At 38.1% G+C, this 22,356-nt stretch overlaps 1 long non-coding RNA gene across 44 annotated transcripts in view; it reads right to left on the minus strand.

Moving 5' to 3' along the window:
• LOC104912536 (uncharacterized) overlaps nucleotides 1–22,356 on the minus strand; it is a 376,736-nt gene that overhangs the window by 122,956 nt on the left and 231,424 nt on the right. For 36 of the 44 annotated variants that reach the window (XR_014885700.1, XR_014885701.1, XR_014885693.1 and 33 more), the window contains 4 exons: nucleotides 17,353–17,441; nucleotides 12,855–13,011; nucleotides 8,252–8,375; nucleotides 681–847 (listed from right to left, as the gene is read on the minus strand). This is a non-coding gene — a long non-coding RNA (uncharacterized LOC104912536). Of the gene's footprint in view, nucleotides 1–680; nucleotides 851–8,251; nucleotides 8,376–12,739; nucleotides 13,012–17,352; nucleotides 17,442–17,693; nucleotides 17,797–20,173; nucleotides 20,247–22,356 lie in introns of all 44 variants that reach the window. The other 8 variants (XR_014885672.1, XR_014885678.1, XR_014885658.1 and 5 more) reach the window with 7 other exon arrangements.

Consider the following 22,356-nt stretch of genomic DNA (forward strand, 5'->3'; position numbering starts at 1 on the left):
TCCTTGCCTTCAGACAGAACATTAGATTCCAGCTTTCATTTTGAAATTAAAATGCAATTGAATAAATGAAGCAAGAATTGAAATGCCTTAACAACATCTTCAGATGTTTCTTTCTTTATTAAGGGGAAAAAATATTAATAAGAATCCTAGCCAGAAACTGCACTTTGATGCCTCTCTGTCTGATTTCCTAGGCTGTGCATGTGAGCAACTGCATCAACAGACTTTTGCTCCTGTTGTATTTTAGAACAGGTGAAATATTTCTCCTTTGCTACATGGACAGATTGGAATCACCTGTCAAGACCTGAAGAAGTGACATAGCTTGAAGCCGGGTTTCCCCAGGAATGCAATGCAGTGCTCTGTGCAGTTCTAAGTGCCCTCCCTTAATAAACCAGTCACATGCTACATACGGAATTCTGGATCTATTTTGCAGAGACTTCAGAAATGGCAAAGAGAAATGGTTTCAGCGGGAGATAATGGGCTTTATGAGTTTTCCCAAATTATTCCCCTTTTTAGTAGCCATCATCTTGTCGGGTGACATCTGGAATGATTAGAGGATGATATTTTAGACTGACAACTGCGCTGTCATTCACACTGTCAGTCAGCAAACATCCAGGTTGCCCAGGGTTACAAAGCTAGTTTATGCCTTTGTCCTGTAGTATTTAGTGCTGCTGATTCTTTACCTTGATTTCAGCTGAAGCGGTTCTGACAGCTAGCGCCAGAGGCAGGAGGAGAGCTCTGGTGATGGTGGGAGTCCCGTGGTGCCTTTGTGTGCGACGGTTTTAGTGATTCTGTAGTAGTCCATAAGACAGGGCATAACCTGGAGTATTGGGGCAGGTCCTCTGGTCCTCTGCTTTCAAAAAATAGAAGACTAATGTTTAAACATCACCCTGGAAACACATCTAATTATTTTAGGCTTAAGCATCTGAGTAGGATCTTTCTTAAACCACTCAGTTATCTGCAGAAATACTACCCTGAAGAAGACCAAAAAGAAAACCAGTCCAAAACAGCAACCTGGGTCTCAGAAGATGAAAGCACAGGCCCTGTGCTTTCCCACTACACAAAAGCACTCTTACCAAATCACCGTCAAGATTAACATTGGTCCAACAGAATTCTGCTCAACTGCTCCTTGGTGAACAGTCCAAATTCCTTTCCACTCGCTGCCTCTGTGCACCTTCCTGACAAAACCAAGTGCCTCTGATTTAAATGTTTCAGTATGGGAAGTCAGCTTTGGACTCCAAAATCCTGATTTTCTAAGTATCACCAGTTCTCAGATACACCAGATCAGGTCTGTGAGTCCGTGCCCACTCTGATATTCAAGACCCAGAACACTTCCATCAGGAACACAAGAACAGAAGCACCAAAGACAGCTTCCCTGAAACTTCATCTCTCTTTGCCTCACTGTTTCCTTCTGTTAATACAAGAATTATAACTTTTCTTACATGCATACTGAGCAAAAGGGATGTTCACAAAATCTAATAGTTGATAACTAATAAGCTAACTGATAAACTAAGGTAACAAATGACTAAAGTCCAGTTTGCTATCAGCTGGCAGGTAAGGAATTTGTTATTATTTGGTTCCGGACAGGTAATGGTGTGAGCCATCCTAGAGCACTTCAAAACTCACAGTATGTGTCTGTGACATCTCCCTTCTCCATGCAAACTTACAGCATTGTCCTCAGAAAACATAAAATGGAAGATGTGCTCAAAACAAATTTGCTTAAAAATTCAATAAAAGTGCCTTAAAACACAGGCAGAAGTTGCATATCCCCAAGGCAAGAAACTCTTTCAGTAATGTTTTTAGCTCATGTTTTTAAAACATATAAAAAGTAATAAAACTTCATAAACAAGTTGGAGAAAAGGGATGACTTTTTTTGCCTACTGAATGCATACAAGATCATAATGCCCCGACTTCAGCATTATCCAGCTCCTGCATTCTTCATTCCTGTTGCTCTACTAGAGGATGCTTACCAAGTACAGCAGTAGAGAAGCTGAAACTGGAACAGAACAAACATGTAAATTTTTGTGGACACGTGTGTGGACATGACATTAGAACAGAGAAAAAGCTGTTCGAAGCATGCTTTGATAGCATTATTCTGGAGCTCACTCTTCTAAGGAGCAACAGGAAAGCAAATAAATCACTATAATTTATTTATACAAACTTTTAAAATAGTTCACCATGATTCTTCTTGAGTAGTATCTTGTAGAACCGGTTGTTAAGTATAAATTAAAACTATTCAAGAGGTAATATTTGTAAAGCAATTTTGCATCCACAGATGAATGCTGCTGTATAATATGAACATTGACATATTTGACAAGGCAACAGAGTTAAGTGTGATACAGAGTCAGACTAAAGATTTTTTTCTTGTCTGAAAAGCCCTTGTTTTGTTACTAATATTAGAGCTACAGAGGCCTATTTGACAAAAAGCATCTCCTAATTTGAGAACTGTAGCTTTTAAGCTCCATAGTAGCAGCTATTTACCTGGTTGGCTCACTCTTCACAAAATGTGCCCATTAAGCTCAAGGTATAAAGCCCAAAAAAAAAAAGAAAGAAAGAAAGAAAGAAAGAAAGAAAGAAACAGCCACTACACTGAGCATGACTGAACAAGTGACTGTGCTGGTATGTGTTTGATAAGAGACAGTACAGGGAAAGGAGATAAACCTCGGGGCGTCAGACAGGAGTTTACATATTCCATTTAGAACAATAGGGAATGCTATTATTGACTTCATTGGGAATAACTCATAGGAGCATAAATTCTCTCTGGTTGCAGGTATTTGGAGGATCTTCCCTTAGGGAAGCTTTATGAAATATATATATACATACATACATATACAACCTCAGCTTATGTCAAGAGAATTTATGCAGGCATTCTCAACTGAGAGTAAATTTTAGCTCTTTTCTTGTTCACTGATGTTACACAAGCATTTTCCTGGCTTGGCAGGGCTAAATTAAATTGGGCAACATTCTGCGTGTGTTTGATGTCTGCTAAATGAAGTGAGCTTCCAATTCGTCATATTTACTCAAGCTCACTCAACTCTAGTAAAAATTAAAATGTTCCAGTTAATTTAACAAGATAATTTAGCTCTCTCAAATCTTTCTTGCTCAACATTTGTTGCTGTTTAGAAGTGGGGGATATGTGCTGCCATGTAATTCTTTGGACAGCTCTGAGGACTTAATAGTTAACAGTAGACATTTTAGGTGCTGGTCTGACACTGTGTTTAATCCCAGACAAGTCCCTGATTGAGGGGGGAAGTATTCATTATTTAAAGAAAAGGGGTCACTCAAAAAGCCACAGAATACATAGGAAAGAATCAGGGTGGCTATACCTTAGCAGAGCTGGTAAGAAATAAAAAACCATCTCATTGAATAACCTGAATGCAAACAGAAAGTAGCAAAGGGCTCTGAGAACGAAAATAATCCAAGTATTCACACCTAAAGCTATTCATGCTCATTCTGGAAACGAGAAATGTCCATTGATGAATGTCTGAGTTGATTTGCAACTCTCTTCCGTCAGTCCAGAAAAGGAAGCCAAAACACCGTGCAGCAATGCCAGAGAAAGTTCAGGTTGGATACTAGAAGATAGTTATTCCCAGAAAGAGTGGTGGTGCACTGGCACAGGCTGCACCACAGGAGGTGGTGGAGTCACTGTCCCTGGAAGCGTTCAAGAATTGTGGAGATGTGGTACTCAGGGATGTGGTTAGAAGGCAATATTGGATGGTAGGACTGGATGAGCTTAGAACTTTTTTCCAAACTTAATGATTCAATGATACATATCATTGACAATGATTGACAATGGTACATATTGAGCTAAAGTCCACTGAAGTTAATACTTACTGAAATGAATCCAGAGGAGTAATTTAAGATGGGTCATGTCTGTAACATAGAAGTTTATTCACAAGAACTTGTAATGTTGTCTCTGCAAACTGACCTCACTGGATGCTGACTGTGAACTTGAGCACTGAACAGACAAAAAGGTGTAGTAACTACCAAATTCAGAAACCCCATTACTACCAAAGGGTACATCATGCATCTGCTGCGTATGTCCTCAAAGATCCAGTGTACCAGATTGTAAACAATACTAAAAAAAAAGAAAAAAGAAAAATCTATTATGCTGTTCATTTGGGACTACTCAGGGGTAGAATGAGGGTTATTTTTACTGGCTGGCTGTATTGACTCAAATACAGGTGCTGGTAGTTCTGCTGTGCAAATCATAAGACACCTCAAACATCTTAAAAGGTAAAGGCCTAGGAGGATTTATAGGGACCAAATGGGCAGAGCAGTGCATTGTTCATAACCTTTCTTCTCCCCAGATTCCTAACAGAACTGAACATTTAAGCAAAACTTTTACACATCTCACATACAGGTGCCTTAACACACTACTTTCAGTCTTGCTGCAATTTCCTATGAGACAGTGGAAGACAATCACATTTTGATAAGAATTCATTAAGCATCCTAGCAGCCTGGCAATATTCAGTATGCCCTGAAGAATGTGCAGACAGGTGAACTGCAAAAAGCTAGCACACAAATGCAGAGCAATTTAAACAGAATGGTGCTGGGGACTTGAATAAAATTACAGCTACATGCCGCTCTTGCTGTAGAATCAAAAGCAATGCAGAGTGCACCTGGATTCGTTATGCAAACCTTGGCATAGGTTTGTCAAAAGGTTTGCAAACCTGTTGGCAAAACAGGGAAAAGCTTTGGAATTTAAAACAAAAACAGAAGCTGCTAAATACCTCCAGCAATCAAGGGTGACTATGGCTCACCCTTGGAGAAATGTAAGCTAGATGTGTGATCAGGTACCACTATAACAAAAATATCCATTTTGTGTTTTTTTTATTTTCCCAGTGCTCTAAATTTTTTCCCCCCTCTAGTGAACCTTAGATTGTTTTCACTTCAAGTCCCTTCAGGGAGATGGATGCCACAGACATCAATAATAATATTGAATTGCAGCGAAAAAACAGCAAATATGATGCAAAAACGTGATGGTGAAAATAAAATTATGAAATGACTTGACAACGTTAAAACCATTTCAAGAATGCAGTAACATTTCTGATCACTTTCTTTCAAAAGGGATAATGCAGAGATAAAGAGGAGCTGATAAAAAAGATAATTAAGCGTAGACAAGAACTTAGAAAAAAATCCTCACCTGAAGAGAAGTTGAAAGCATAGGGTTATTTACATTAGAAAGGAGACACATAAGAAGGGCATGATCCAAGAATGAAAACTGAATAGCTGGGAAAGGTTAGGAGCTTCACCCAAGAACAAGGGATTTACTGAAATGAAAAGATGGCAAATGCAACAGTGATAAAGAGAAACTTATTATTTTGCTTTCATAATTAAACTATGGTAGACGGATGAGAGTGTTTTTTTTTCTGTTTTCCATCACAATGCCATGCAGTCAAAATGGAAGCAAAGTATTTATAACAAAATTTACAAATGTAAAAATCCAACAAACTTTTCCAAGAAAGGAAAATACTTAATTTAAACCTTGTAGTGTTGATTCAAGTTCCTTCTCTGTGTATGGCAGATATTAGATAAGAAACACTCGAACGCTATCAAAATAAAGAGTTTTAATTATCATGAATTAACATATTCCACACACACACACACACACACACAAACAAAAAAAATCTCAGGAATGTTTCAATGTCCCTGTTCATTGCAGGGGAGTTGGACTAGATGACCTTCAAAGGTCTCTTCCAACTCTAAAGATTCTATAATTCTATGATAATTTTATTTTTGTATTTCATTTCACGCAGAACAGAAGTTCTCATTTCCAACTAACTGGAGCTCACCAGTGCCGGATTTCTTTGAGAGCAACAATTTACAATTAAACTTTCTTTAAGTAAAGAATATTCACACTAAATAGAAAGAATTAATACCTGGAAAGGATGTTAAATCATCAGGACTTATCCTAGCTTCAGGCACACCAACCTCTTTCGCAAGGCTGTGCATCGTGTTTATCATGGTGATGTGTTGATTGCTGGTCTAGATAATCTCAGTGGTCTTTTCCAACATTAAAGGTTCTATGATTATAAGATAATAAGGCTTCACACCCTCTTCCATAGTACCCAGTAGAGAACTCAGTGGGAGAAAGGATCTGGGTCTAAAATAATATTGTCTGGATGAGGAGCTACGATATATGGTTTAGTAGCTTGTGGTAAAAATGGTAATGGGAGGACGGTTGGACTAGATGATCTTGAATGTTGTTTTCAACCTTGTGATTCTATGATTCTGAAGCAGCTCCCGGTGGTAGAATTCCTACAATAAAGATGTGGAGGGCTCGAGGCCAGCTCCCAGATACCCACAGTCGGTGGGAATTCCTGAGATCAGGATTTCAAGGTGTCTTTTCTACCAACAGCAGGGCAAGGGCTTCCAGGAATGCTGCTGAAGTCTCGCAGCTCTCTTGTGCTGCAGGGGAGGAGGGAGTGGATATCAAAGGAATTTGGCAAAAAGTTATCCTATCATAGCTGGCAAATCAAATCTGGTAAGAAAAATGAAAGAATGAAACCAGAAAGTGTAGACAGTACATTTTTAGCTTCTTTCAGGCTAAAAAAAACAAAACACCCACCATATTGTTCATTCTCGATACATGGGAAAAGCCCATGTGCACCAAGTTCACAGACTGAGCATTACTTGCAGCTCTTTCAGCTGATGAAAAATGAAGATGAGGTTGATAAGACAACTCAGGGCTTTCTGTTGGGTGCTGCAACATGAAGAGGTTGCCTTTCATACAGGACAGAAAGTCAAATTAGGTCCACGTAACTGTTCAAAATTCATTAGAATGACCTTAGTTAAGCTTTGCTTCCATGCATGCTATGGTATATGATAATATAGCTTGGAGCAACAGCAGTAGTGGTGGTGGCACTTTCTGAAATATTTCCACTACTTGAAAGCCATTGGATTTGTTAAAATTTCTAAAAGGATTATAACAGGATGAATTGGGTTTTTCCTTTTACTTTCTCCAAGCCAGTATAATAATATTACACAGAGCTTTTCATCTTCAAAGATCTTTACAAATCTTAACAATTCACAGTAACTGAACAGTTATAAAAATATAATAAAATTCTTTTTTGCTGTCTTGCTAATTTTTTCTTTTTACTGGTAAGAATTAACTTTATAATAACAATGACTTCTTTAACTGGGCTGTTTTTTTAAATGCAACATTAAACTCATTATGGTCATGTATCCCACACAATCCTAAATCGCAATACTACTACTAAAATATTTTCCAGCTCCATTATGTTCGAATAAATGACAGTACTTTTCTCCTTGTAGCATAGTTATTTAATTGCTGTTTTATTATTTAAATCACAAGCAGAAATCATATTGAAACAAGCATTACCAAAGAAATCATCTTACCAAATATAACCACATCTAATATCTGCGGCAGATAAGAAATTGAGGAAGTAATTTTATTATTCCTCTTTTCCTTTCTGAGCAGCTGCTCTAATAATAGGTAGAATTTTCAGGCAACTTTCAAGTCTCTGGTGTACAACCAGATAATTTCTCTGTTTAACATTAAAGGTCTACATTTGCCAACCAGGGGCAAATGCCCTCTGTTCCTGCTCACTTAAATGGATGCTGAAGGTACCCACCAACTGACAGGACTGACTCTTTCGAGCTTTACTTCACATTAAAAAAAAAAACACCTTATGTAACACAGCTGCTTCTCGGTGCAAGGAAGGTATCAGCATCCAGGCCCTGATGAACAGTTCTGTGCACCTAAAGACTCGCAGGCACCTTTGCCTACTTATTCCCAACAGCACGTGGGAAGCTCAAAGGCTGCTCGCTTGCTCCTGGAGACCTTACCGATGCAAAATGTCTATTGAAGCTGAGCACTTTCTGCTCCCAGCACTATTATGAGTGTCCCAGTTTGAACAGTCTAATAATACTTAGCAACATGTCCTTTGAAGGCAGAGAAGGGGTCAGGCTTTTGATGGCCCTAAAACATTTCCTAACTGAGGCCTAATTCTGCACCCCTTTCTCACATTGAGTAGGGCTTAGCTGTCCCAGTGATGTCAAGGAGACAACTTGCACAGAATTGCCACTGCAAAGGCAGTGTAAATTAAATTTACACATAGAACTGGGTGGGCATTAATATAACTCACTCATTCTTCCATTTAAGCTTCCTCCACAGTAAGAAAGCATTTCACATCATCAAATTGCCCTTTGCACACAGATTCCAAAAAGTCTCATGAATGTTTCATGAATGCTAAAATTCCTGCTCTAGACAGGGAAACTGAGGCAATACCTTCTCCGCAGCAAGTGCCGTCAGCGCAAGAAGATGATGAGCAAGACCTCCTATCTTCTGCACCAGGACTGGTTTTGTAGCTCAGTGCGGACTGTGGAATCTTTGGCATGGTTGAACTACATACCTAAAAAACAATAGAAAACAGAAGAGTGGTAGGCCATAAACATAGAGAATTCTGCAAAGAAAAAGCCTCTAAGCCTCTTTTTTTTTTTTTCTTTTTTTTTTTTTCCTCTCACAGCATCTTTGCAGTATGTTTTTTTCCCCTGCCAACTGATTCCAATACTGAATACTAAAGCCTGGGTTCTGGCCTCCTGGTAATAAGTAATTTGCAAGAGCCTGGTCACAGAGAGGTCAGAAAACCATGTAAATTGCTTGGATGGGAAAGCCGCTTTCACAGGAGGAAGCAGTAGGTGGTAGAGAGGCTCCCTGTCACAATTTTGCATTCCCCGGACATAGTGATATAGAAAGAGACAAGACAGCAACACTGTCTTCTCCCATTGGGCACCCTTTGGCTGCCCTCTGTGGCAGGAATGGAGCCCCAGCCTCTGGAAATGAGGATAAATGACACTGAAAATGGTAAAATTTGAGGGTGGTTTCTATCCTTTATAGCAGCAACTTCAACACAACTTTTCAGCTACTATGAACACAAATTTTATGTAGCAGGGTCCTAGTGCTGAATATATTACAGTGAGTTTTACTGTGCACACAGTTACACATGTATAAGTTCTTCTGACACTATCCCAGAGCGTGGATGAAACAGGTACCTTCCAGTACTGGACAAGGCTTCTGTCTGGGAGATTTACTGTAGTGTTTACGATTAGTTTCACTGATGAGTGCAGATTGGCAATATGGGGAGAATGGAAACTTACAGAACATGCTACAAGAGCTCTTACTTCCTCAGCCAAGATTGCTCTCTTCCACACGCAGAACCAAACTGATGGGTTGATTTTGGTGACCTTGCTACAGATAAAGGTCTAATGCACTGAGAAGCAGCATTCCCTTATGCTTTTCACTTCTGAGTGACCCAAAAGGACAAGGACTCCGTTCCCGTGGGCCACATCTCTCTCCCATGCCACACTACACGCTCTACATATGTTCACTCTGCAGACCTCTGGAGAAAACATTAGGTCAACAATAACAGGAAATATTTCGCTAAGGAGTTGGTGCTGCCGCAATGCATACAACCAACCACCAAGTAAGACAGGCAGCTTCCTTCCACATGTCAAACCAGCAGCTCTCTTTGTGTGTATTGTGAAATGAGAGCTCAGCTTTGCCAACTCCATTGTTCAGCTGCATCTCAAACCCTGCTGTTTGGTGTTGGAACTATAGCAATCTTACCAAATGAGATTACATTATTTTTTACCTCACAAAGTATGAGATCTGGATATTCTACTATAAATCTCATTAAATAGACAACAAGCCATATAATATTTCAATCAGCATTATACATCATGTTTGTATTCAAACACAAACATTAGGAGTAAAAACAGTGTCAATGCAATAAACACCATCAAATGTCCCTTCTAGGGACATTTTTCAAGCAACCTTTGTGCTAAACTCAACATAGCTGGTCTATGTTATTTAATTAATATCTAGGCTCAAAGATCACTCTTTGCTTTTCTTTAATTTGAAAAAAGAAAAGCCTTTTTTTCAGGATTAACACAAATATAAAACGGAAAGACTGTGGAACATAAAGGCCATGGGTTGCATTTTGCACAGGATAGGTTCTGGTTGAATGAGATCTGGGATGTGTGCCAAATTAATAGAAAAAATCCTGTTCTTCCTCTCCAATAGCCACAATGTTCATTATTAAGAAAAGCATATGAACCACAGGATTTGATTTTAATAACACCAATGTCTTCATTAATCTGTACTTTCCATTTAGCCTCATTATTGAGTAAATGCTGAGTTAATGCAGCACTTATTATTGTTGGATTTTCCACGAAAAAACCTCCTTTCCCTCTTCTTTTTTTTTATTCATTCAAGGACTATCAGGTGTGTGTGTCATGTTTTTAAACAGGTCATCTGCTGTCAATGGCTGTTTGCTTACCTCAGGTCTATGCAGCTTCTCCAGTAATGTGCTGCCTACAATGCAGACAGTAACAAAAAAACCCGCAAAGGAACAAAACCCCGATGAAACCACTCCTAACTCAAAAACATATTTGTTTTGGTTCTGTTTAAAATGCTGTGATGTCAAGGAGCCTCTTACTATCACCTGCAACTGAGCTGATCTTTCCTGGATGCTCCATGTGGCCTCCTTCTAAATCAAGATTGCTGATGGCCAACATTGCTTTGTATCTGCTGAACAAATAGTGGCCTTTTGTCCAGCACAAGTTCCTAAACAAACTTAATCTCTCTAACACTGTGACAGATGACATTTAGATGTCCTTGTTACCCTTAAAATGAGTTTTATTGACAATCAGAGAACAAAAAGAAGGCCCAGATAAAGCCCAATGTTTTATAGGCCTGCTAACAACATCTTAGTTCTTAGTGCAGAGGGTGTAGAGAAAGCCTGGAGTTGCCCCCATTTTCCCCTGCTTTGCTCTATCACCATGACAACAGATATAGAAATCACTTAGTGACTCCTAGAAAGAAAACACAGTGACACAGTACCCCTTGTATGGCGAATCAAACTAAAGCCTTCATTCAAATGGCTATTCAGCTTGGGCATTCATGTAGAGGATGGGGTGGATTTTACACAGGTAACAACAACAGAAAGGCCAGCAAGCACTCCAGCCACAGCATATGGTAAAGTCTCTGTTTAATTAATGTATCCTCAATAGAATTTATCCATTTTAAATTTGTTTTCTTTTACTTGAAACATCATTAATGTAAAGGGCAACATTAATCAACATCTTGCAACTTAAAAGGGCATTAAAAAGTGATCTTTCCCCCCTGCTCCACGCAGCAGAATCTTTTCAAGTACTTTTGCTAACTGCATCTGATTCGAGGCAGTCTGAGAGTCCATAATCATAAGGCAAATCTAGAGAGGCCTCTACTGGCCACTCTCTCAATGTGCAATTTTTCCATTTGTCAGTGACATGGAAAAGCAAGCAGTGAAGTAACTGCAAGCTTTTATCTTAAAGTCGCACACAGAACGGATTACTGATAAATATATTGTGCAAAACATAGGATAATTGTGCTTTTTTGAAGCTACCATGTACAGTATAACTTTGCTTTTTTTAAAAAGTAAGAAGACTATAAAGATTTATCCTGGCTGTGATGTATTTGCTTCTATGACATTTTGAGGCATTTTAAGATTATAGGTCTAAAAATTAATGGGTAATCATTTTTCTTTGTACATAGGGTTCCTCTTAAAGTCAGGATTTAAGGCCATTTAAATTTTAAATTCTTGTATGTATGTGGCATTTTATACATGCATTTCTCCCAACTAGACTAAAACATACATCAAAGCTCAGAGAAATTAAATCAAGAGCACAAGAAAAAGAAGTTACTGAATGATAGAGGAACCCTGCTTCTCTGGGCTTTCCAGAGCGACAACACAAAGACAAAGAACTTTAAAATCACCCTTCTGTGTTTTTGGAAGTAAAATTTCATACTTTAAGCAATGGTCAGTGTGCTCTGTGCAAACATCAGCAGTTTGTCTGAGAGAAAATAAGAGTTTCTGCTTTGTCCTTTACTCAAAAATATGAAGAGAGTTTGAAGATATTTAAAACTAAATTGACTTTTTTTAATTCCTAAAATTCTTATGTCCAGATATAAACCACAAACCATCAGGATAAGTAATAGCTGCCAAGCAGAAGATGCAACTTGCTAGTCCTTCCCTTACTGCTCTGGAGGTATGGAACTTCTTGACACATAAACCCACAGAAAATGGGCAAACTGGAAGATCTAGTGAAGCAAATCCCCAAGCTGAAGGCTGAAAAAAATGACACTGATACTAGAAAATAAAATGCAAAACACTGATGGTGAATATAATTAACCACGGAAGCAACTTACCTCTGGATGCAGTATACTCCAAAAACTAAGTTTAACTTTCAAAGATGTTTTTTCTTTTTTGCCATGAAATAGAACAGTCATCACCATAATTCCTAATCTTGAAGTTACTTTCTGTGTGTGTATATTTATGTGTGTGCCTGCATCGCAGATTATTTGCAGATTATTATGGTTAGAAAACTTTCAATCCTTGAGCGCTCTAAATGTATGCACTTTTTTCTTAAAGCATATGATTTAGTAAATTTAAAGAGAGCATTATTTAGTACAAAAAATTTACTCAGCAAATATCACATCACAAATTAATTTGTTCTTCACCTCAAAGAGTATTAAAAGGAAAAAACGTAGAAGTTATATCCTGGTATATTCTCCCTGATTTGGTGTGATTTATCAGCACTTTGAGAACAGGGAAAGCAACTATCGTAACCAGCCTGGATTAACTGGTATTTCTTAAAATAAAAAACTGAATGCTGAGTATCTTATCTCACTTACATACATGCCCATACCTCCATAGAAGCCACCAGCTCGTTTTACCTGCGATCCCCTTTCCCCAGGCTGGCTGGGGTGGGAAGGGGAGGTGTAGCACAGGTCAATTCCTATCTCACGGTCAAAGCAGGCTTTAGAAAACAAACAGCAGCTCCGAGCTCACCCTGCCAGTCCCAACAGTGACACCTCCTGGGGCAGGCGGGCTCCCGGCAGCTGCAGATTTTCCTCCGCTTTGAAGTACAGTGCGGCGTTTCCCTCTGCAGAGCCGCACCAGTTCCAGGCTGGGGGTTTCTTTGAAGAAACTTTGCGGGACTGAAGCGCTGCAGGGGAGGCAAGGGAACAATTCTGCTTAATTACATCAGTTTAGCGAGGAAAGCACAAGGAGCCGGCAGCCATGTGGACGGGCAATATGACACGCTCATGCCACCCTTCAGGTAGTTCATTAAAAAAGGGGGGGATGCAGTTTTGAAAAATGTTCCAGAAATAGCGTAACACTATGCCCAGTGACTGTGCTCACAGCAAATGTGAGCTGCTGTATTCTTTTCCTTCCTTTATTTTTTTTTATTTTTGGCTTTTCGTGTTATGATTTTATAGTGCAGCCTGGATACACTTAACGTGACAATCTGCATACACGCCATTTCATACTGGATGTTAAAAAACAACAGGCCACACTGTTCAAAATCTACAGGTGCAGCCCCACAAAGCCCTGTATAATAGGCATCTATCTTTGAAGTACAGGAACCCGGTGAGGACAGGGCATGGGAGTCAGGTTGTGTGAGAGCGAGCCACGATGTCCTGAAAGGAAACTGATGGAAACAAACTGGAGGATAAATGTATTCTAAATATGCTTAGATTTAGCATAGCCTTTACTGGTCATTCTTAGTGTGTTTGATTTAAGACAAACAAACAAACAAAAAAACACCAACCAAACCAAACCAACAAACAAAAACAGCACAACCCCCAAACCAAAAAACAAAACAGCAACAATCAAAAAAAAACCAACAACACAGATGCAGACAAAAAAAAACCAACAAGACCATCTCTTGGCAAAAGCCCTTCCTTTAGATTCGTGCAGCACTAATGGTGAATAAAAATAGTACCAAGTAGCTCGCAAGGGCCAAAAGATACACAGTGGTCTTTGATGTCAGCCTTGTAAAAATAGATTTTAAGAATTATGCATTTTCAGCAATATGGACTATCAGCATTTCTTAGAAGAATCTCTGGCATGTGGTAATTTCCTGGCAGAGATAGAATTACACAGATTTGGTGACATCAAAGTGCAAAAGATCTCTCACAAATTGGTTGAGAAGGTTTTTGGTTTTTTATCCAGTGAGTTCATGATTTCTATTTCAAAATCCAAACAAACAGCACATGAACAGCCAATTAATAAACATTTTAAGTAAATGGATTTCCTGGAAATGATTTTGTGAACAAAAGTAATCACAAAATGATGCACAATATCAGTGAAATCTAACAAGTGATCTTCCCAAATTCTGCTCACTGGGAAGCACATAGAGCACTTGGAATGAAAAGAAAACCAAACAAACCCTGAGATCCGCTGTTGCAGGTGAAGCCACAAGAGAATTTTCTGCTGTTTTACTGTAATAATTTGATAAATACACAACTTTCTGGTTATAATGAAAAATCCAGAATTAATAAACTGAAAGTTAGAACACCACAGAGGAGAAGCTAATAACTACTCCAGAACACATCTTTTTGATTCAGCTATAAATGAAGAACGCAGTGGGTAAAAAAAATAAATAAATAAATAGAAAGAGTAGAAACATATACATTGTTATTGCCTGGTTTACTAAAAAGCCTAAGCATCATACTTATAAATATCTTTTGTAAACATATCTCTTCTGACTTTCTTCAACAAAATAATGATATCAAAGAAATATTGTATACTTCTGACATAGTGACATCCATATTTAATGAGTGGACCAATTTTTTAAGGACACTTTAAGAGATGTATTCACATTTTCAATGCAGAGTATGTGAAGTGACCTAAGATTATTATAGAATTATACAATTATTTTATATATCTTAATTTTTAAGGCATTACTGAATTACATGTAAGTTGTAGCAAAAAATAAATAAATAAATAAAAAATCCCCTATTTCTGCAAAACATTTCTTTAGTCATATTTGAAATAATGATTTTCTCACTGACAGTGTTATGTTGGTAATTCGGGAGAAATTGGGTACAATTAAAAAGGGTTTGCAAAAGACTGCAGGATATGGTAACAATGATTAGAAAAAAAAAAAACAATGGAAAAAAAACAAAAGAAAAAAAAAAAGGCAGATGCTTGGACTAACACCTGGCCTGGTACCTAGCTGCACATTTGAGACCAATATTAAAGCTTGGGGAAGCCAGAAATTGCAAAATGGACGAAGTTTTCCCAAGTACCTGGAGCAGCAATTCACCTAATGTCTACAACAGCCAGAGAAGAGATTCCCTTTCTGCCTTTGAAGAGCCCATTTATCCATTCGCAGGGGATTTGAGCCGTGTAAAGCTCCAGAAAGCCCAGGGGCTGGCACAGGGAGATGGCATCCAGCCGGCACAGGGCAGCCCCAGCAGCCCATCAAGAGCAAAGGCACAGAACAGAGCCAGAGGCAGCTCCAAGGCTGCCAACACAACTGCCGACAAAAGCTGCCAACGAGCCAGAAACTGCTTGTGGGAAAATATCACTTACCCTTAACATCTGGGTCCCATGATTACTGTCCAAAGGAACACAGACTGGTACGGTAATGGCAGGATGAATAGCACTTATTTTCTCCCCCCTTACTCCTGCAAACTTTTGACACCCCCAACTTCTGTGTGCCTATTTGAAACATACATTTTCAAGTATGCATTTTTTAGTCCTGTGTTACTCGTGAGGTGAAACGAACCTTCCTGCTTCATCTCTAAAAATAGCTTTTGTACACTTCCCTTGGCTCCCAAAGTATGAGACGTAGTGGGGCTATTTGTTTCCATTATTGACATGTTGGTGGTGAACTGCAGGCGTGTTTACAGCAGGAATGGAGTCTCTGCTCTCTTGGAGGTTATCCTGGGGTGTGTAAAATGCTCATGGGAGTCCTTGACAAGGATGCTCTAAAACCAATTTCTGTTTTCATGTAAATAAAACCATCTAAAGGCCAAATATTTAATTTTTTTTTTTTTCTATTTCAGGAAGGCAGCAGATGGAAAAGTTCCTGATGGTCCTAGGAAAAATGCTCTACTCATGATCTCTGATACTGGAAAGGAGGAAGAGGAGAGGAGAGAAAAGGAAGAGTCTGGCTTGGCACTTTGCAGTGTAATAGAAGGAGAAATAGGGCTATTGCGACAAGTAAATAGGGCAAAGGGAGAACCGGCTTTCTAAGATGATAGGTGTCAAAAATGCTAGGGAATGAAAGGCCAGAGATGCCTTCTGGCTAGTGAATTGGCCTGAACTTCCCCAAATTATGCTCAGGGTTGCTCAGAAAATTTTACAGTCATTAGCTTTTGGTCCAAATTGATAGGTTTCCATTTTCACGCAGCATCTATTCACTGAATGTGGTAAACAGTTTCTATTAAAAATATACACCATGATCCTCTCACCAGCACAAACTGCTTTTTCTCCTGCAGAAATTCAATAAAAGAAGTTAACTTTAGCAAGAATACCATTAGCACTACACTGAAACAGACCTAGACAGCCACTCATTAAAACTGTCCAGTTACTTGTAATACATACGGGATTCTGCAACACGCCAGGTGTTAAACAAAACATGAGCTGACATCATTCTGTGGATTGTGTTCTAGAAAATACAGTCCCCCGGTGGTTTACAAGGAAAAAAATCACAGTGCTTTTTGGTGAACCACATATAAAATGGCTCAAGAATACAAGATGTTATACATATATATCCTGTATACCTTTTGAAATTGGGCAAATCTCTATCTCTGCATGCACAAATTCATGTTTATAAGCAGAGGGCTACACTAAATCTTTCATTAAAAATATTATTTCTGGTAAGGAATAAGGAGCTCAGAGAAAAATAAACAAAATTTATAGGAATATCTGCAGGCTGCAAATATATTTAAGAATATAACCAGCAAGAAAATATCCAGGGGAGACTATCAATAACGTGAAATTGTAAGCTGGAGTTCCTGTATAATAAACAGAGCAATATGGAATCAATATCACAATCTGGTTATGTTTGTTTGTTTTTTAAATTCCCACAGACAGAAAAGTATTTGATTCCCGCAATGGACTTTTCTGATTAATGGACTATTTGATTGAATATTGCTGAGAGATCATTATTTCTATTTCTGCGCAAACTAATGGCTTTCCAAACCCATTCAAATTCATAGCATTATTTACACCTTCATTAAACAAATGAGAAAAATTACATTGAAGCGCTCTGGTTCCACCTGATTCATTGGGCAAGGTCTACTTTCAAAGCCAAAACTCCAGCATGGGGCTGAGCTTTTAAGAGAAGGTACTGTACATATAGTCGGCATTAAACATCCTTGTACTCGGAAACAAGACAAAAAGTGTATGTGAAAATGCATTGTTTTTAGTGACTAAAAGCACACAAAAAAAAACTAGTGGAGATACCCATGATGTGCTGTGTGCTTTCAATACTTGGGAAAGATGAGTACAGAAGATTGATTGCTCTGAGCATGGTCAAAATGAAACATACCTTGGGCAACCTGATGTCTGTGCCAAGCGATGCACTCTGCTTTATACGCACATTTTCTACATATTATCTTGCAGTAACGTAGTGCTGACCTGAAAATTTGAAAAAAAAAAAAAAAAAAAAAAAAGATTTTAACAGCAGAATAGTTTGATTACTTTTTCTGTCTATATTCATTGTATTTTTATTTTTTTCAGTTATATTGAATTCTCTTCAATATTTAGTGGCATGCATATCTTGTTTACATTCTACATTTTCATATTTCATTCAATTTTAATTACTACAAAAGCCTTTGCAGAAGCTGCACTGTAATATTATTTGCTTCCACTCGTCTGAAAATCACGTACCTTTTCATGGACACAGGAACATTTTTAATTGCTAATGTAGAATTGCTTAAGAAGGCACACAGTTTGAGCAGTTAGGCCAAATGTTCCAAATAAAATTTGACACCTACATTTCAGAACAAAAAGAAGCATTTTATTTTACTTATTTTAGAAGAAAATTAGTGCCTTTTCACCTATAACAGTTTCTACGTGACCACAAAAAATATATATTGAAATTTTCACAAGCAAAGTAAGCAATACGTATTCCCCTAGGAAAAGAAAAGAATTCTATTTCCTATGATTTTTCCCCCCTATGAAAGACAGTTATGCTTTTATACAGGCAAGCATTTCTTTTCTTGTAAGACACAAGCTAAAAGTGCAGTGAACTAGATAGCTACACACACACTCCACGTTCATCCTGTATTCTTTGGAATAACTGTCCAAATTTTATTAGGATTTTCTTATAATGATGTTATATGATGTCCTTGTTGTGATACCTGCATATGTAGAGATCTTAATATTGATTTACTATGTCTTTTGCTCATCCTTGAGCAGTGCAGACAGCAATTACAGCTGTTGGTGGTATCTATTTTGTCTTTTCATAATTGTCATTTCTAGTTCTACTTAAGATTAAAATATGAAAATTGCATCACGTGCACATGAGCAGAGCATCAGCTAGGCTATCAGCAATATCATGGCAGCATCATCATTTTAACCTCCATCTTCTCCATCTTGTGTATGAAAACTGCACAGGGCAACATAAACTTTTAGAAGGAATGCATTATCACATGAGCTGCCTTGACAGAAAGCCCTCACTAAGGTCATTAATATCTACCCCCCTAAATCATCAGAGACAGAGAAACGCCCGTACATCTGCACCAGGTGCCTGTGAATAGTTTTGCTTGGGTTGCTGTCTGAGACAGACCAGTTTGGCGCTGATTTCTTAGCTAGGTCTGAAATCATTTACAGCCTTCTTGTCAGGCTTTGCTCAGCTAAAGTTGCGAAGGTGCTGTAGAATACGCATCAACATAATTGCACAGTGGATTTTAAAAAAGAAATAAATACTTGCATTAATCATGATCGTTCGGGCTCCTGATAATTTAAATAAATCACATACCAACCATGTACTCAGATGAGAGGTACGTAATTTGTGCAAAGAAACAACAGAAAATATTTTCAAACTGCCCATGTTTCTGATTTTAGAGAAGTAATTTTCTTCAACACTAGAAAAAGAAACCCTTGCACAGGTTGGCTTGGTGTGGGTTTCTTTACAATCTGCTCAAGTACAACAACAGCTGAGACAATGTAGAGTAAACATCAGATGTAACATCCCTGCAAACACTGATGCTATCCGCTGGCCTTCCCAAGCAGGGCATGCCGTCATTAGTCAGTGAACTAAATTGTCTATAAAAATGAAGCTGAACAAAGAAAAACAGAATGAGAAGCAAAGAGTAGGTGTTTAAGTTAGTTTTTTGTTTATGCTCTTTTTTTTTTTTTAATCAGAATGTTATTTGAAAAGATCTCTGGCACACATTTGGATACAGATGAGAACAATTAAATACCCTCTAATAATTAATGTATATGCAATCTACAGCATGCATTCTCTTCTTATTAGAGGCTGTGGGGTTTTTTTGTTGCAATCTAGCTAATAAAGGCTTTCTTTTCCACAAGAGAATTTTGACAGGGTTGACTCCAGACGGCTTTCCAGCTGAGGTCTGGGGCCTTGCTGAACCTTCAAAATTTTCCCATTTGAGCTGCATCAAAGTGAAGGAAATTCAAGGATCACTAACGTCTCAGATGGTAGCACTTGCCCTAACAACCAAGGTTCAGGAATTCTTTGGAGCAGGCTGAGGTCATTTTTCTCCCCTTTTCTCCTAATGCTTTTCTCTATTAATCAGAGCTCACAGCTCAGATTGGTCTTCAACTTCCTCCCAATCCTTGCTAAGCCTGTCATTTCTAGCTATTATTTACTTTAATGGACTTTGGCTGATCCCTTATGAAGCTTTGGATCTGAGAATAATAAGGCTGGAGAGTAACGGGCACAGACATGGGTGTGGGTTTGCCTGCAGATTAACCGTGGCAGATGGGCTTTATTGCGGTTTCCTGTGTGCCGAGTGTTGATTGAGAGGGTATAATGAGAGAGGTGGTGTCTGCACAATGGCTGCAGCCACTTCATTGCACCTCGCGTCTAAACAACCCCATTTTTCTAAATCTTTGGGTTGTGAAATTTTAGGAAGTCAGAGCACAAGAACAAGTACAAAAACAACTGTAAATAACCATGAATGTTAATCCAACCCTAATTGGTCCCTTCTTTCATTATGGGTACATTTTACTGAGCTTTTTTTTTCCCCCTCCTTTTAACAAATGAATGATATGGACAGCTCTGCATACATCTGACTTTTATAACAGCTTAACGCAAATATTACTCCATATCAACTTATATAATTATTAATATTAATGTCTCATTAGTTTTTGCATTATTAACTTCAGCAGCAAAAGCTTACCTTGCGATCATCTTGTTATTCTTTAGGTTTTTGTCATCTCAGGGAAATTTGTTTGAATTAAATTATCTATTGTCTAGAGAATATAAAAAATAACAGCAGGAAAATTGCTTATATCTGGCAAAATGTGTTCAAAATATGCTTTTCTTAGTCCAAATGCCATCAATTTTCAACAGCGATCAGATAATAAATTATTTTCAGCCATAGGTACTATCAAAAGATCTTTTACAAATTCCCCATTTTAAAGATTTTACTTAATTCCTCCCTTTCACTGATGGATTAAATCACAACTATTGATTCTTTTCTTCCTTTGGGGCTTTACCCATCTGTCCTAACGCTTTCATCCCAGCACCCCTTAGGCTGAGAGAAGTGTTCTACAAATGAACCAGTGAAAACCTGGAGAAGATTCCAGGTCAAGTTTGTGTACAAGAGTTTAAATTTTTAGTGACAGTCTTCCCTTACGACAGACGAAAGTTTCCACACACAGCCGCACAAGCTAGCCCCACCAATTATCCCCCTCCTTTGAAAACCATTATCAAGTTTTTCAAAACTTCTTTCATTTCACTGTTGTCACTCGATGAAAAGGAAACTAACCACCATGTCAAGACAACTCGGCTGCCTGGCAACCAAGGGCCACATTTTAATTCTGACTTGCTTCTGGTCTTGACTAATGGAAAGTGACTATGTTAAGCCAGTCAGAAGAGTTGTTTGTCACTTCTGAAATGCAAACAAAACTATATTGTTTCGAAAGTCCAGGGCATGATTGATGTAAAGATTTACAGTAACATCATTCATTTGCCCTTGTGTTTTAGTGGGATTGATGTCATATCTTTTCATGGTTTATTAAACGCTTTGCAAGAGCCCAAATATATGATGCTTTTTGTCCTGAATAATCTAAAGAGATTTTCCTTATGTAAGAAAACTGGGCTCCAACTTGTGAGATTTAACAATGCTATTCAGTATGTGCCTATAATTTAATAGAAAACATCAAGCAAGGCACCAGAATGTATATCAAACTGACCAGGAGGAAAAAAAAAAAAAAAGCACAGAAAGCGATCAACAGTTTTGGGGGAGGGCCAAAAAAACATACACTGCTAACTTGCTGGCTATATAAAGCTCGTTTAGACAAGCTTTCCCACAGATAAATAATTTTTTTCCACTTTTAATATCAAAACCCAGTCACAAAGTTTAAATTCTGCTCTCTACTTTAACTATCTATGCAGAAACAAATATAAAACGTGCCCACTGCACTAAATTATAGCTGAAATCATTGTAAGTAAGAATCAACATCAATTATCTTGACAACATATGATAGATTCAAACAGGTTTTAACAGTTTGCTTTCAAAGTCATCTAAAAAAAATCCCCTCTAAAAACAATTATATTGCACATTATGTTTGTAAAGGCCAGATTGACATTTCTTTGAAATTAATGACCAGAAGAGGATGAATGAATCTACCGACAGTTTTCTCCTCTGGAACAGGCAGATGGACTCTCACACTCTCCTTGTATCATATATAAAATTGTATGTATATATATAAAATAGATAGATATATATCCACACACACTTCTTTGTCATTATATATTCAAAATGTTTGCACGTATCTGTGTATACACACGCACACAAATATAAGAAGGAAGGAAACTAAAGTTGTTGTGGTAGGTTCTGTTCTATTTCAAAAAGTATAAACCACTTTTCAAATGTCTATTATTAATTGATGCAATAATGTGATGCATATTCAGGACAGTGAACATTGGATTTTCTACGTATACTCACTCTGGTATCACTGATGTGCTAGAGCTATGTTCCAAAATCAATACATTTCCTTTTAACTGTTGTGACCATACCTGTTAATAAGACTTGTCATTCATATTTTAAAATAGATTATTAAATTTAAGCATGGTAACACATGCCATCATTATAGTTGCCATGTGGGATTCTTGGGGATAGCCCATGAGGTATCCACCACATCAGTTCCCCGGGTAGAAGCTTAGAAGTTTTGATACAGGAAAGGTATATGTGGGGAAAGAAAAGCAATTCAACCTGCTTTATGTCCTTCTTGGTCCCCAGTAGACAGTGATCCCATTCCAAGCCTACCTACAAATCAAGCTGTTGTATGCTCAGCTCACACAATACAAAACATAGTATCTTGAGCTAACGGGATGTGGGGCATTACTTCCTATGTT

This window comes from Meleagris gallopavo, chromosome 11 (genome assembly GCF_905368555.1).
Source record: "Meleagris gallopavo chromosome 11, MGAL_WU_HG_1.1, whole genome shotgun sequence".
NCBI classification, from domain to species: Eukaryota; Metazoa; Chordata; class Aves; order Galliformes; family Phasianidae; genus Meleagris; species Meleagris gallopavo.